This window comes from Aethalodelphis obliquidens, unplaced genomic scaffold (genome assembly GCF_003676395.1).
Source record: "Aethalodelphis obliquidens isolate GAN/ISIS:26980383/991018 unplaced genomic scaffold, ASM367639v1 scaffold20, whole genome shotgun sequence".
Lineage (NCBI taxonomy): Eukaryota > Metazoa > Chordata > Mammalia > Artiodactyla > Delphinidae > Aethalodelphis > Aethalodelphis obliquidens.
Window position 1 is genome coordinate 2,658,989 of NW_020837964.1, and position 13,411 is coordinate 2,672,399.

General features: G+C 50.2%; 1 long non-coding RNA gene across 2 annotated transcripts in view; it reads left to right on the plus strand.

Moving 5' to 3' along the window:
• The window catches only part of LOC113626981 (uncharacterized), a 38,790-nt gene that overhangs the window by 17,733 nt on the left and 7,646 nt on the right, over positions 1–13,411 (plus strand). Inside the window, exons 5-6 of one of the 2 annotated variants that reach the window (XR_003435378.1) lie at positions 8,918–9,013; positions 11,357–11,817. This is a non-coding gene — a long non-coding RNA (uncharacterized LOC113626981). Of the gene's footprint in view, positions 1–8,917; positions 9,014–11,356; positions 13,297–13,411 lie in introns of those variants that run through there. The other variant, XR_003435379.1, reaches the window with a different exon arrangement.

Sequence of the window (13,411 nt, forward strand, 5' to 3'; positions counted from 1 at the left end):
CTCTTGGCTAAATGTTTATTGTGGAATTGATGGAAGCTGCCTGTCTGCAATGACTTCTAAGGCGTCTGGGCTCCAAATGGCTGTTGGTAAAAGATTTGTTGGGGACATGGAAGGTTTTGGACAATTCCGACTCTGTGGCTCAGTTTCTCCAGTCACCTGGCCGGCACGGGTCTGGAAGGAGTAATGTAAATGTCAGCTGGGAGCTGTTGATGAAATAGATCAAACAAAGCCCCTGGGAAGGTTTGCCGGGGTCGGGAAGCAGAATGACTCTCGGTGGCTGGACGCTGGGTGATGCAGGTGCGACTGTAGAATCTGAGAGCGTGGTGCTGGGCAGCAGGTGGCCAGGGACCAGGAGCTCCAGCAGGTGGGCAGGGTGCCAGCCCAGCAGTAGGAGGACAGATGCCAGCGGCAGTGAGGTTTGGGTGCACCTTGCAGGGTCTCCTGTGATGCTGGATTCAGGGACAGGAGCCCAGAGCCTGGAAGGACTGAGAAAAGTCAAACAGAGCCCCAAGCCTGGGAAAGATAGAGCATCAGGCCAGGACGTGGGCTCATAGTAACAAGGCAGAAAGACACACGCTCAGTCAGGAACCCTGGTGGACCCATGGACACAGGGAAGAAGCTAAGAGCCCAGTCGCTGGAAATTGTTTGCCACAGAAAGATTCTGAAATGATTGTGGCTGCCAACTGAAGCCCTGCCAGGCTGTTTACAAACCCAGAAGTATACACGCCCCTGTGGGGCCCACACTCCTCCCTCATGGCACTGGAGCACGTTGGCTCTAGTCTCAGGCAGGAACTGCCCTCATGGAGGCAGAATGCCTGCCTGAGTACCAGGCTTGCATCCTATCTCCCTGAGCTACCCCAGTCAGAGAAATTTTTTGGTTGCCCAGTATATATAAAAGTTGTGTTTACACTACACCATGGTCCATTAAGTGTACAGTAGCATTATGTCTCAAACACAACATTCATACCTTAATTTTTAAAAATTTGTTGCTAAAAAAGTCTAACCATGAACCTTCACCGAGTCATAGTAGTAACACCTACAGTCACTGATCACAACTCACCATAACAAATATAATAACAATGAAAACGTTTGAAATACTGTGAGAATTACCAAAACGTGACACAGAGACATGAAGTAAGCAAATGCTGTTGGGAAAATGGCGCCGATGGACTTGCCTGATGCAGGGTTGCCACAAACCAGCAACTTGTAAAAAACTGGAAGTGAGATAAAGCAAAGTGCAGTAGAACAAGGTGTGCCGGGACTTCCCTGGTGGCGCAGTGGTTAAGAATCCGCCTGCCAATGCAGGGGACACGTGTTCGAGCCCTGGTCCAGGAAGATCCCACATGCCGTGGAGCAACTAAGCCCGTGTGCCACAACTACTGAGCCTGTGCTGTAGAGCCTGCGAGCCGCAACTACTGAAGCCCACACACCTAGAGCCTGTGCTCTGCAACAAGAGAAGCCACCGCAACGAGAAGCCCGCGCACCACAACGAAGAGTAGCCCCTGCTCGCTGCAACCAGAGAAAGCTCATGTGCAGCAATGAAGACCCAGTGCAGCCAAAAATAAATAAATTTAAAACAAAACAAAACAAGGTGTGCCTATACTGAGCAGGCAAAACAACAAATGTCGATCTTGTCCTGGGGCCGGGCCACCCTGCACTCTACTCCTCCAGTCTCTGACGTGGTGGGGGACACTTGTTCACCTTCCTGTGATGTTAGGAGCACTCGCTGGACATGTTTTGGGGCAGTGGACGTGGATTCCCGCCTCGTGTACCACAGGGCTGGAAGACAGGGAGCTACACTTCTCCACAGACGAGAAGCTCTCACACAAGGTTTGGAAGGCAGAAGCCACCCGTGTTTCTCTGGCAGCCGCGGAGGATGCATCTGGCAAGTGCACGTTTTTGTAGCTGCCTCTGTGTTCCCTTGCCAGCCCCCTGCTCGGGCCCACAAGGCAGCCCTGTCAGCAAGGCCTTCCTGCAGTTTTCTGACCGCTGGGCAACAGCACCAGCCCGTCGAGGCTTTGAATTCCACTCACAGTGACAAACCTGCAAGCTGGATACAACCTCTCCTGACATCCCTCTGCCAGGCTTTCTGAAGGTTTGATTCCCTAATGCCCTACACCCAGTCACTTCCCTTTGAAATGCCTAGTATTGCTTCAGTTTTCCTAATAGGACCCTGACTGTAACAGTGAACTCTGGTGGAAAATTTTAAGAAGCTCTCATCTACCCAAACATCTCTTTTTCTGAGGAGAAAACGGTGGTCCATGGGGAAGACACTCTGTCACAGTCACCAGTTTGAAGACTCGCTCCTTGAATCCTCACAGCCCAGAACCAGGGCCACCAGCCACGTGGCTACTTAGATGTAAATGAGTTACAATTGAAGCAGATTTAAAATGCAGCTCCTCACGTGCCGTCTCCACATTCTAAGTGCTTGGCGGCTACCATACGGGAGACCACGCACATGTATATTCTATTAGAGAACATTCCTGTCGCTGCAGAAAGTTCTTTTGGACAGTGCTGTTCTAGGCAATCATCTATAAGTCTCTGCCCCTTTTGTAGAAGCACTAGAGGGGTGACTCCTTCCAAATCACTTGTGTTAAAAATGGAAAAACTGAAACCCAGATTCAGATAGTGACTCAAGATTTCCCAGGAGCCCGACAAGGCCAGATCTTACTTCCCTCCACTAATTTGAGTCATCTGGTGGTTCAAATCAAAAATGTTTATTTTCATGTCAAATACGACACTAATCCAGGAAACAATTTTCAGTCATTAAAAACACCACACAAACAAACAAACAAAAAACCCATTAAGAATGGTAAAAGAAAAACAAATAAGTGGTTATTCTTATAAATGACCCATTAGCATTGATTTTTCAATGGATTCAACCAATTGCCTTTTAAATAATATGGTGCTTGGTTTCTTTTGATCATTATTATTCCCAAATCAAACCATGTTTTGTATCTGATTCAGATTCAAGATTCTAAGTAGGACTTAATTCTTCTCTTTCGCTTTTTTTTTTTTTTTTTTTTGGCCACACCGTGCAGCCCCTGGGATCTTAGTTCCCCACCAGGGATTGAAGCCGTACCCCCTGCATTTGTGAGCATGGAGTCTTAACCCTAAGTAGGGCTTTAAATGGGATGTTGGCAACAATGTCTGTAAGAGCCGAGTGATGGAAACCAGGGTTCATTCTGTGAATCATGGCACACGTCTGTTTTCTACGAGTTGGTCACTGGGGGATAAATCCCTTCCTGATAAAAGGATTTAACTGGGTAATTTTTTCAAATCACTGTGGGAGCATGTTTTCTTGGAAGGAACCATGAGTGTTTTGTTATGTAGGAGTAGTTATTTCTTAGAAGACCTTTTCCTCTTTAAGCCTTTCTGGAACAGATGTCTAGGCTCTGACCACCTGGGAGTCCAGGGGATGCCCCACTGGCAGGCAGTGAAGAATACGATGGGACACGGCGTCTGGGGTCCCTGAAATGGGAGTTCCGAAAAGAGCGAATAGAACCTTAAAGGAGAGCAATGTGCTTTTCCTCAACATAAGGTTTCCTCCCCCAAAACAGCGTCAGAGACTGTCGGAAGCTGGGCATCCTTCCAAAGGTTAGAGACGGGGCCAAAACATATCATTTTAGCCTTTTCGGATGGCCATTTCTGTCTCGGAAATGTTAAATACTGTCTCACCACGGTTGCCAAAGCCCATCCCTTGAGCACAGCCCGGCGGGTAAGCTTCTGGGGACCAGGGCTGAGAGGCAGAGAGGAGTGCTCACGTGCGTCAACTCCGAGCCGGCGGTGCAGCCTGCAGGGCTCGCTGGAGGCTCAGAGGTTCAGGAGAAGCGTGCTGGGTGGGAAAGGCCTGAGCAGCAGGCCTGTATTTGCCGGCTCACGGGTAAACGTATCTGCGGTCTTTTCCTGTCTTCAGTACTTACTACGTTCCTTGCGTAGGGAATCCTGCCTCTCTTTCGAAGCATCAGATGCTTGCCCACTGAGGGAGCTGAAGCACTGCGGAAGTTCACGGCAGAAGGGCGCCTGACCGCGGAGGAGTTTTGAACTAAGCACGGCTCTTTCTCCAGCCTCTGGGGCAGCTTCCTGGCAGGGCCAGCGGCCACCTCTGCTGCAGCAGAGGCTGCCAGTGCCCTGCCCTCGCGCCCTCACCCTGCCTGAGCATCCAATGGCTTCCCAGAGCAATCTCCTGAGCCCTGCCTGAAGGCGCCCCTGGCCACAGCCCTCCTCTCCGAGCTCATATCAGGCCAACCCTTTCTATCTCTAAAATGGTCACTCTGGCAACTCGTCTGAAATAGTGTTTGCTCACACCTCCTACCAACCCCGGGAGGCAAGCTCTATGATTCCCACTTTCCAGCAGGGGTGGAGGAGAGGCTTAAGGAGGTGACTTGGCCACGGTCACATAACTGGAAGACAACAGAGCTGTGGCCTCGTCCCAGGTCCCCCGGCTCCAGATGCAGCGCTCTGCTGCTCCACGCAAACCCCAGAGGGGGTGGACCCCTAGAACCTCGTGGGCCTTGTCACCGTGACCGACAACATATGGCCAGGACTGAGTCAGGAGAGGGAACATTTGTCTGTGCTCGTCCTACAGTCACATCAGCTGCCTTGTCCTCGGGCAGTGGCTGTACCATCTGAGTAGACACAACAAACTTTTAATAACTCCACAGCTCTAAACCAGAAGTATATTTTTACTCTTGTGAGTCAGCCATTTATTTGTCAATAATGACCAGTAAAGGAAAAGGCCCAGGGGCCATTTATAAACAGACCGTAGACCCTAGAGACCTCCCAGGGGAGCCGAACTGTCGAGAAATGCCCTGGTCCCTGCAAACGGTTCCACAGGAACAGACAAGCACTGGGAGCCGCCTGGGAAGTGGGTTGCGGGGGTGCCAGAGGCGGAGGAGATGTTCGCAGGAGACAGCTTAGTGACAGCACGTGGGCCTTGGGCAGACCTGCATCCCAGCTCCACTTGGGACCCTTCGGGCAGAGTGATTAGCTCTGCTGAGTCCCGGCTGCATCATCTGCGAAGCGGGCAAGATGATGCCAGCCTCTCAGGGCTTCGTGGAGATTAGAGATCAGGTCCATAGCGGGCAGTGCTCGAATGTCACTCGTGACGGTGAACAGGGTGCTGGCAGTGACTGGGAAGGGGGATTTGATCAGTATTCGTTCTCCAAAAAGGAACCGCATTAGCTGAACACCTACTGCGTGCCAGCTGCTCACCACGTATTGGGAGAGGAAGACGTGTGTAAATGCAGCCCCTCTGCAAAGAGTAAGAAGTAGAGGAACAAGAGTTCTGTCTCGCTGGGATGCTGTCCGGCGGGACGGAGCTCAAAGGGCACACAGCCCATGACCAAGCAGTTTCTTTTCCTGAGTATATCCCCAGTCGAATCTAGGACTGTGTTCTACAAGAAGGCGTGTGCAAGGACACTCAGTTACTCCCAACACTCAAGAACTTCAAACAACCCAAGCTCCCACCAGCAGTAGAACGAAGAGGTCGTGGTTTCTTCCTCTAGGGGAATATTACACGGCAGTGAAAACGGACCAACCACTGCCACAAACAACCACGTGGTTGAGTCTCCATCATAGCGCCGAGGGAAGGAAGGCAGACACAAGAGCACGTGCTGTTTGAATCAATTTATACAACAGTCGAGAACAGATAAAACTAACTGATGGTGATGGAAGTCAAAAGGGCAGTTATCTCTAGGGTGGGGGGTATTGACTGGGAAAGGGCACAAGGGAACTTTCTGGGTGACAGAAATATTCCAAATCATAACCTGAGAGGTGATCAAAAGAGTGTCCACATGTCTAAAATTTTATGGATATTGTGTATATATATTTTAAGAGTAAGATATAGTCATAAAAATATCAAGACTGGAACTAGAGAGAGCCCGCGTGCAGCAATGAAGACCCAATGCAGCCAAAAATAAATTAATTAAATAAATAAATTAAAAATATATATATCAAGACTGGAAACTACCTAAGAGACCACCTTGTGATGCAAACTCAAAAGTCTACAAGGGCCAGGAAGATAATAAGAGGCACTGACATGGGCCAGGTGTAAGGCAACAGACACTAGGCTGCTGAGATTGCTACCAAGGATGAGATCTGTGAGATACAGTGTGTTTTAAAATAGGTTTCTTTGAACCAAAGAAAACGGCCAACCTCTCATGCCCCCAGCCATCGGCTGCAAGTCTGAGGCCTCTGTATGCAATCCTTCACTCCCCAGCCGGGAGCGCAGGGCCCCAGAGACACCACTGGCACAGCTGAGTGGTGGAAAGAGAGTGAGCCTCTTTCAAACACTGTGAAACAGGCAGCAGGCTGCGGTGCAGGGGCCCGGGCTGGGAAGTTAAAAGGTCCCATTTCCATCCGAAAGACCTAAGACTCCTGGAGGAGGTCGCTTAACCTTGCTTAGTGCCTCCATTTCTTTATCAAATGGATGGTTCTTGAGTATCACCTGCTTGGCTATAGAAACTCCATCTTACATCTTTGCCATTCCACCGGGGTGCCCAGCTCATAGTAGGTGCTCGGCAAACATTGCTTGGTCAAATTAATCAGTCATTCTGGACCACATCAAAGGGACGTGATGAGAAAAAGGGGTAAATATGAAAATGCTCGGTAAGGTTATCAAAATGCAAGGCGCTAGCTGGAAGTCTGTCACAGGAAGCCAGCTGTTAGCAACAGTGATGCTGAGGACGCTTGGATTCAGATCCTGGTCTAGGACTAGAACTTCTCCCTCTGAAGCAATTCAGGTTGGCCATCGCAAAGCGATTAGACCTGTCCCTAATCTGTTTGCAGACATCCTGTTTGTCCAATATGTGCTTTTAAACGTAATTTTACCAGATGTATTTCATTAGGACTCTTTTGGTTGAAAGTGACAAAAACACAACACACTCTGGCTTAAGTAAATTGGCTTAAGAGTTTTTCGGTTCCTCTAATCAAATATCTGGGGCAGAGGGAGCCTCAGGGACTCAAAGGCTGTTCTCCCCTCCCACCCCCGACATTTTCTCTTGTTTATTCCAAGAAAAAAGAAGCCACCAAACTGACATTCTCCTCCTTGATATAGTCGAATGGTGTGGGAGAGAACTGAAAAGGGGGAAACCTTCTCACTGGGTGACTTTCGGGTCAGCTCCATCCACCCACCAAAGGGGGGAACCACATCTGCAGGCACCTCCAGGCTCCCATCTTGCTCAGAGAAAGAGCACGTGCTTCTCCGCTCCAGTGAGGAAAACCCCTGTGGTAGACTCTGATCGGCCCAACAGGAGTCACATGTCCGAAGCTGGGCCCAATCACTGTGGCCCAGAGGTGGGGTCTGATGCAGACGGAACTACTGGAGGAATCCTGGGCCGCCAGCCCCAATTATTTCTGGTCCTTCAGACAAGGATTTGTGGGAGTTTTTTTAGTCTCTACCCAACCACCTGCTTTTCTTCCTGTTATAGTTCCAGAAGGACGGTGAGTGAATGGGGGCATCAAGAAGAGAGGGTAAAGACTGTTGAAGAAGGGGGAGAGGAGAAGAGAGAAGAAATGGTGTCTGGAGGGGTGCGGAATAGACGATTAAATCATGCGTAATAATCATAGTTTACAAGGCATCACTTTCCTCATCTCTTTGTTCCTCCACCAGAACCCTGGGAGGTGAGGCCGGGGTTCGGGGCAGGGATTGCGTCCCACTCCACGGGGGAGACAGCCTGCAGGGAGGTGAAGTGGCTGCCTGCATTTACTGGTTAGATTACGAAGAAGGGGAGGAAAAGGACCCAGAGTTTCTCGCTGCGTCCCCCAGATCTCCCGCTGCTCCTGCACTGCTTGCCAAACGTCAGCCAGCACCGGGAGTGCGAGGCTTCGCCAAAGCACAGAGCACCGTTCCACGAGGTCATTAACGTTTTCCTTTAAGTCGACCCTCGCTTTTTACTGTAAAAGTAAGCTTTGAAGTATGGCTGACGACGGACAGTCCGTATCTCTTGATGTGTAGATCGTAAACAAATCAGGTACAAGGAAAGCAAAGCAATGCTGTTCGGCGCAGCTAGATGTTGTTACCTGGCCACGGCTCCACCCCCAGGCCTTCATCTGCCTTCCTTACGTGAGAAGATTGGCAGGTGTTAGAGGGAAGAAAGACCACGGCCCCGCCGACTGAGACGCTCCTTGACGCCATCAAATGGCGCGGAGGAGAACGGAAAGGGGGAAAGCTTTCTCACTGGGTCACTCATGATGTGTAACACTCAAAATCACATTTGGAAAAGCGTGCTTATGATGGTCGTGTGTTCATTTTCAGGATATCTCTGCTTTCTCCTGCGCCCTTATTCCTTCCGGGTCTTAGTACGTAATGGAACAGGGTCCTGCCACTGCAGCATTTGATGTCTTGTAACTGGCACCGAATAAGTGAAACAAAAATGTACGCGTGTGTGTGTGTGTGTGTGTGTGAGAGAGAGAGAGAGAGAGAGAGAGAGAGAGAGATGGGGGGGAGTAATACTCAGAGAATGGAGTTAAATATAGGGCCAAAGGGGATATTTCAAGGTACAAAAAAGGAAATATTAAGCCTATCAAAATGTAAAATATTGTTCTACTGGAATTGACTCTGAAGTTTTTCAAAAACATAAACTCTAAGAACTTGCATTTTTAGGGGAAGAGAAACTTGTTAAATACAAGAATGTAATCAGAAAAATCCAAAATGCGGGAAATGCCACGTGATAAATGACCTATTTCTTCAACAAATAAATTGCCAACAGAAAAAAAGAAGAGAGAAACCAAAGGACTAAAAGCCACCAAATGCAATGGATGGCTTCATTTAGATCCTGATTCAAAGAACCCAGTTTTTCTAACTTATGAGAAAATAGGGGGAAATTAATCAGGATTTTTATGACATTTAGGAATTTATTGCCAATTTGTGATCAGGGTATTGTGGACTTTTAAAGAGTCTTTCCTTATGTTCTAGAGATATGGACAGAAGTGTAGAAGAATGAAACGATAGAAAATCCAGAATTCATCTCAAAGTCAAGGTTGATACTGAGCTGATAAGGGCTGAGGCGTGGTGAGTAATACATGAGGACATTCTCTATTCTTGTATATGTTTTAAAGGTTCCATTATAAAAAGCTTAAAATAAATCAGGCTTTATAAACATGTAAGTAAGTCCCTCCTAAGTTATATTCTCCTAAAATGTGTGGAGCCCAGTCCTCAGAAACACCTTCCAGGCTGCCCTTCTCTGGGCTGATAGAATGAAGGTGCGAAAGTGAAAGGATCCATCATTCTTGTCCCTCACCCAGCCGATGGCATGACTCCTGGACACAGAGGCGGTGGGACCCTGGCCCTGGCTGTAGGGGAGGGGGTCCTGACCAGTCTTCAAAGGAGGCAGGTTTTGCCCATTTCACAGCCCACTGAGAATTCACAGTTCTCTAATTGTGAACCAAACATGAACCTTTTTTCAGCTAGGGAGCTCATTTATGCTTGGCAAACGGCAACATCTCATTTCAAAGCCAGGAAGGGAGGACTTTAAAAGATTTAAAACCCAACTCCAAAAGCTCCTTGGACATCAAATAGCTTTTTTGAAACAAGGTTTTGATGAGTTAAGAGCAAATGAATCAGAAACATATGGATTAAATTCCCCTTAAAATCCACATGGGTTTAAAAAATGAAGGGGAATGGGGCTTGGCAAATATCTTTTTCAGTTTTATCAAACCCCAAGCATTTTAAAAACAGTGTGAGATGGTTGGCAAATCCAAAATGCAGCTGAATTCATCCAATGCTAACAGCACATCTTGGGAAAGGATCTGCTGAACAAGTTGGGGACGCCACGCCAGGGTGGCTGTTAGCTTCTCCTCCATCCAACGAGGACAGGCCTCCCCTCCACACACCGGAAGGCTGTGAGCTGAAGCTCCGGCTAACAGTGCCATAAAGGGGTTCTGGTCTTTGTAGCCGCCGTTCTTCTCGATAACTGCCTTAAAGGAGATGAAGGGAAATTGCAAAGGGCAGCATTTGCATACTGTTCAGGTCCCCACCCCCAATTAGAGACTCCCTCCAAACCCACCCTGTGGCCATCTATGGGGAACCCAAAGGGCGCTCAGCAAAAGAAAGTAATGTAGTCACAGCTCTGTGTCCGAGATGGGGCCCCTCCCTCAGGCTCTGGACAGAGACCAAGCACGTGTTCTTTAAGTCCCTCTAGAGCGAGGCCTGTGGTCAGGCATGTGCTCAGGGGTCCCCCTCTGCGCTCAAGTGTGGACACCCCAGGCAGGTGACAACGGGGCAGCCCTCAGCCAGCCCTCGAGGCACCTCCTTTATGTCACAGGTGAGGAAACTGAGTGCTGAGGGCACAGGGCCCCCTGGGCTCACGTGTCAGGATACACAGCAGCAACGCAGGGGGGTGGGCGCCAAGCTTCCCGATTCCCAGGCCACACACAGGCCGCATCTCAGATCACGTGTTGCACAACCAGAAGGCATTCTAGAGCACAACTGACGATGAGAATCCTTGTGGATGGAGTCCCGAGAGGGCTGCAAAAGTGCATCGGTGGCCCCCATGTTCCTAGAATAAGCACCAGTTCTCGGCATGCACGTCAGCGCTGTCTACGGGGTGGCGCCTAGTCCGTCACATTTACGGAGGACCCGCTAAAGAGGTGGGTGCGAAGAGCGGTGCGAGAATGGACTCAGGGCCGGCCTGCATCCCACGCAGAGCCGTGCAATGCTGAGTTAGCTACCGAGCCCCTCTGTGGCCCAGCTGGCTCGTCTATAAGACGAGGGTGCTCACAGCTCCCATCTGAGCGTGTGGCTGGAGGGACTGCACGAGTTTCTACACGAAGGCTGTCGGCGTTGGTCTAGCCCAGGGGACGCGTGCAGTCAGCGCCCACTGTTGTGGTTGTTACGCTGAGCCAGTCCCTGCGGATAAATGACCTCACCCCTCTCCATCCTCACCGCTGCCCTGATGTCATTATCCCATTTGAGGGATGAGAAATCTGAGGCTCCGAGAGGCTGAATAACTTGCTAACAAGGAGCAAAGCCAGATTTCCAGTCCGGATAGGCCTGGTTCCCGGGCCATCTGGAGCCCAGAAGGCGCCTCTCCTCCAAGATGCACGGGCTGGATGTTCAGCCTTAGCTCGGCCCCTCGGCCAGCTCTGAGCAGTGGACAAGCTGCGTGACCAGTCACCACTGGCCTGTCTGAATCCAAAGCCTCCCACTCCTGTTAGCCAAGGAGAGGCCGCCCCCGCCCTGACCTCCAGCGCAGAGGCCAAGCCCTGCTCTGTGTCCTCCCCGCTGGGTAACCGTGAGCAAGTTCGTTTACTGAGCCTCAATCCCCTCATCTGTAAAATGGGCCTGTGGTTGGTATTTACATCACGAGGCTGGAAAAAATAACTGACAGAGGCCTCTGCTGCTCTCGCTTGGCAGAGTTCTCAGCACTTGCTGGCTGCCCGACAATTACGGAGGCTGTGGACTGTGTCGTCACCCACCCTCCAGCCTCCACCTCCGCCTCCAGAAGGACAAGATGTCTCCATAAGAGAGTCCTTCGAAGGCAGTTTCCTTTCTACAACCCAGCATCATGCCTCCCAGAACCTGTCTGGTGTCAAGGCACAGAAACACGACGAAATGCCGGGGCTGCGGTTGTCTGCGTGTCTCCACTGACGTTTTGGGGTTGGCCTTCGTGGTCGTTTCGCTCGTGAACGTGCAGACGGCTGCATCTCATCACCTTAAGATCCAGTACCGAACGAATCGCTACAATTCTAAGACGCCACCAAAGACGGGACCCTACAGATGGCCCAGCGTGATGGGTCATGGGCTCAACCGTGGTTTTCCCATCTGCAAAATGGAGCCACTAACACCTGCTTCGATGGGACAGTACCAGGAACACAGTAAGTGCTCAGTAAGTGGTCTTCCCACCATGGGAGGCTCCATTCCAATCCCCAGTCCAGTTTCACGCCAAGAGCCAAGAAAACCGTAAATCAAGCCGTAACCCGTGGGCGCCGGGGCTGTGTGCGTCCCCCGCGCTTTCCTAAGATGAAAACAGGGCTTGCTTCGCTATGTCAGGATCACAGACCTCTTACGCTTTTAAAACCCAAAGAGGAGACTCAGGGCCTTTGAAGCCAACGTAAATACAACTGTTTAACAGCTTATTTTAACTATCCAATGGGAACCCAGTTGCTTAAATGGATTCACGTTGCCAGCAATCTCTTTTTGCGACATGGTATTTGTTAGAAATCAGGATTTTACTTAACTAAATGTCCTGCGGTCGCTCCGCTTTGTTTCTTAACAGGGCCGTCTTTATGTGAGTTTTCTTTGGCTTCCCAATAGAAGAGTAACAGATTCCTTTTGAAGTTTTTTATTGATGAATGAGCCGCTATAAATAACCCTCCGTGGCAGCCGCCCGATCTCTGAAGTTTACTCTGGAATAATAGTAGCAGAGGGAATGAAGGGCAGTTCACGGCAGTGTGTCATGAAATACTTTAATGGGCTTCATACTGTTTAACTTAATCTTTACAGATGTAAAAACAGAAATACAATTATTTTAACAACTATTATTACATATTGCTTTGCTAATGAAAACAAAGTCCTGGGAAGCACTCGGAGACACCGAAGGGATCCTCAGGAAGCTGTGCTGGGTGCTGGCGGGGATCCCCGCAATCTGGGGACAGACGGGGAGTCAGTGATGGAGATTCCTGATCCCCCCAAAGGCTCTTTGTGCCGTCCCACTTGGCCACACGCAGCCACGCACACGCAAACACACACACACGCACGTCCTGATCGTGTGGTCGTACAGAGTGCAGCTTCTTGGAGCTGATTTCAGGCTCGGCTCTACGGTATGAATTATGGGGCCCGTGGAGAATTTCTGTTGCTGGGAAAGACAACCGCTTGCTCTTAATGGAGCTCGAAGGGCTCTTCCTGTTTCTCACAGTCCCCAGCTGCCACTCTACCTCCTTGATCCTAGCCCTCCCCGCCCCCACCCACACAACTCCAGCTTCCAAGGAGCATCCTCTCACCAGAGGGGACTGGGATACGCCTCACTCGCCAACCCATAAATCCAGAGGTCACGCCTGCAGCTTGAACGTTCTCCCTGCTCCTCTGGGAAGTCGCGGAGATTAAATATGGAACCCCTGGGTCTGGTGCACAGTGCTGTAAAGACCGCCCCCCTCTTTGATTCTTCGGGGAGGTCTTTGCCTACAGAGGCGCGTTCAGAGTCGAGACAGGCATTTTTCTCATGAGCTGCAGCCTAAGCCCCCCTGCCCTCCAGACTGGGAGCCGGGCGCCCCCACGGGACCCTCCACTATGTAACTCTGTGCCCTGGGGAATTCACTTCCCCTCCCCGCTCCTCGGTGGGGTCCTCGCCAGGAAAACCAGGAGATTGCCTGAATTCTGAACCCTTTGGGAAATGACAGGATTGGGCCGAGAGAAGTCAAAAAGATTTATTTTGAAAGCTCAGCTGGAGACTGTGGGTTGTATCCGTGGTGA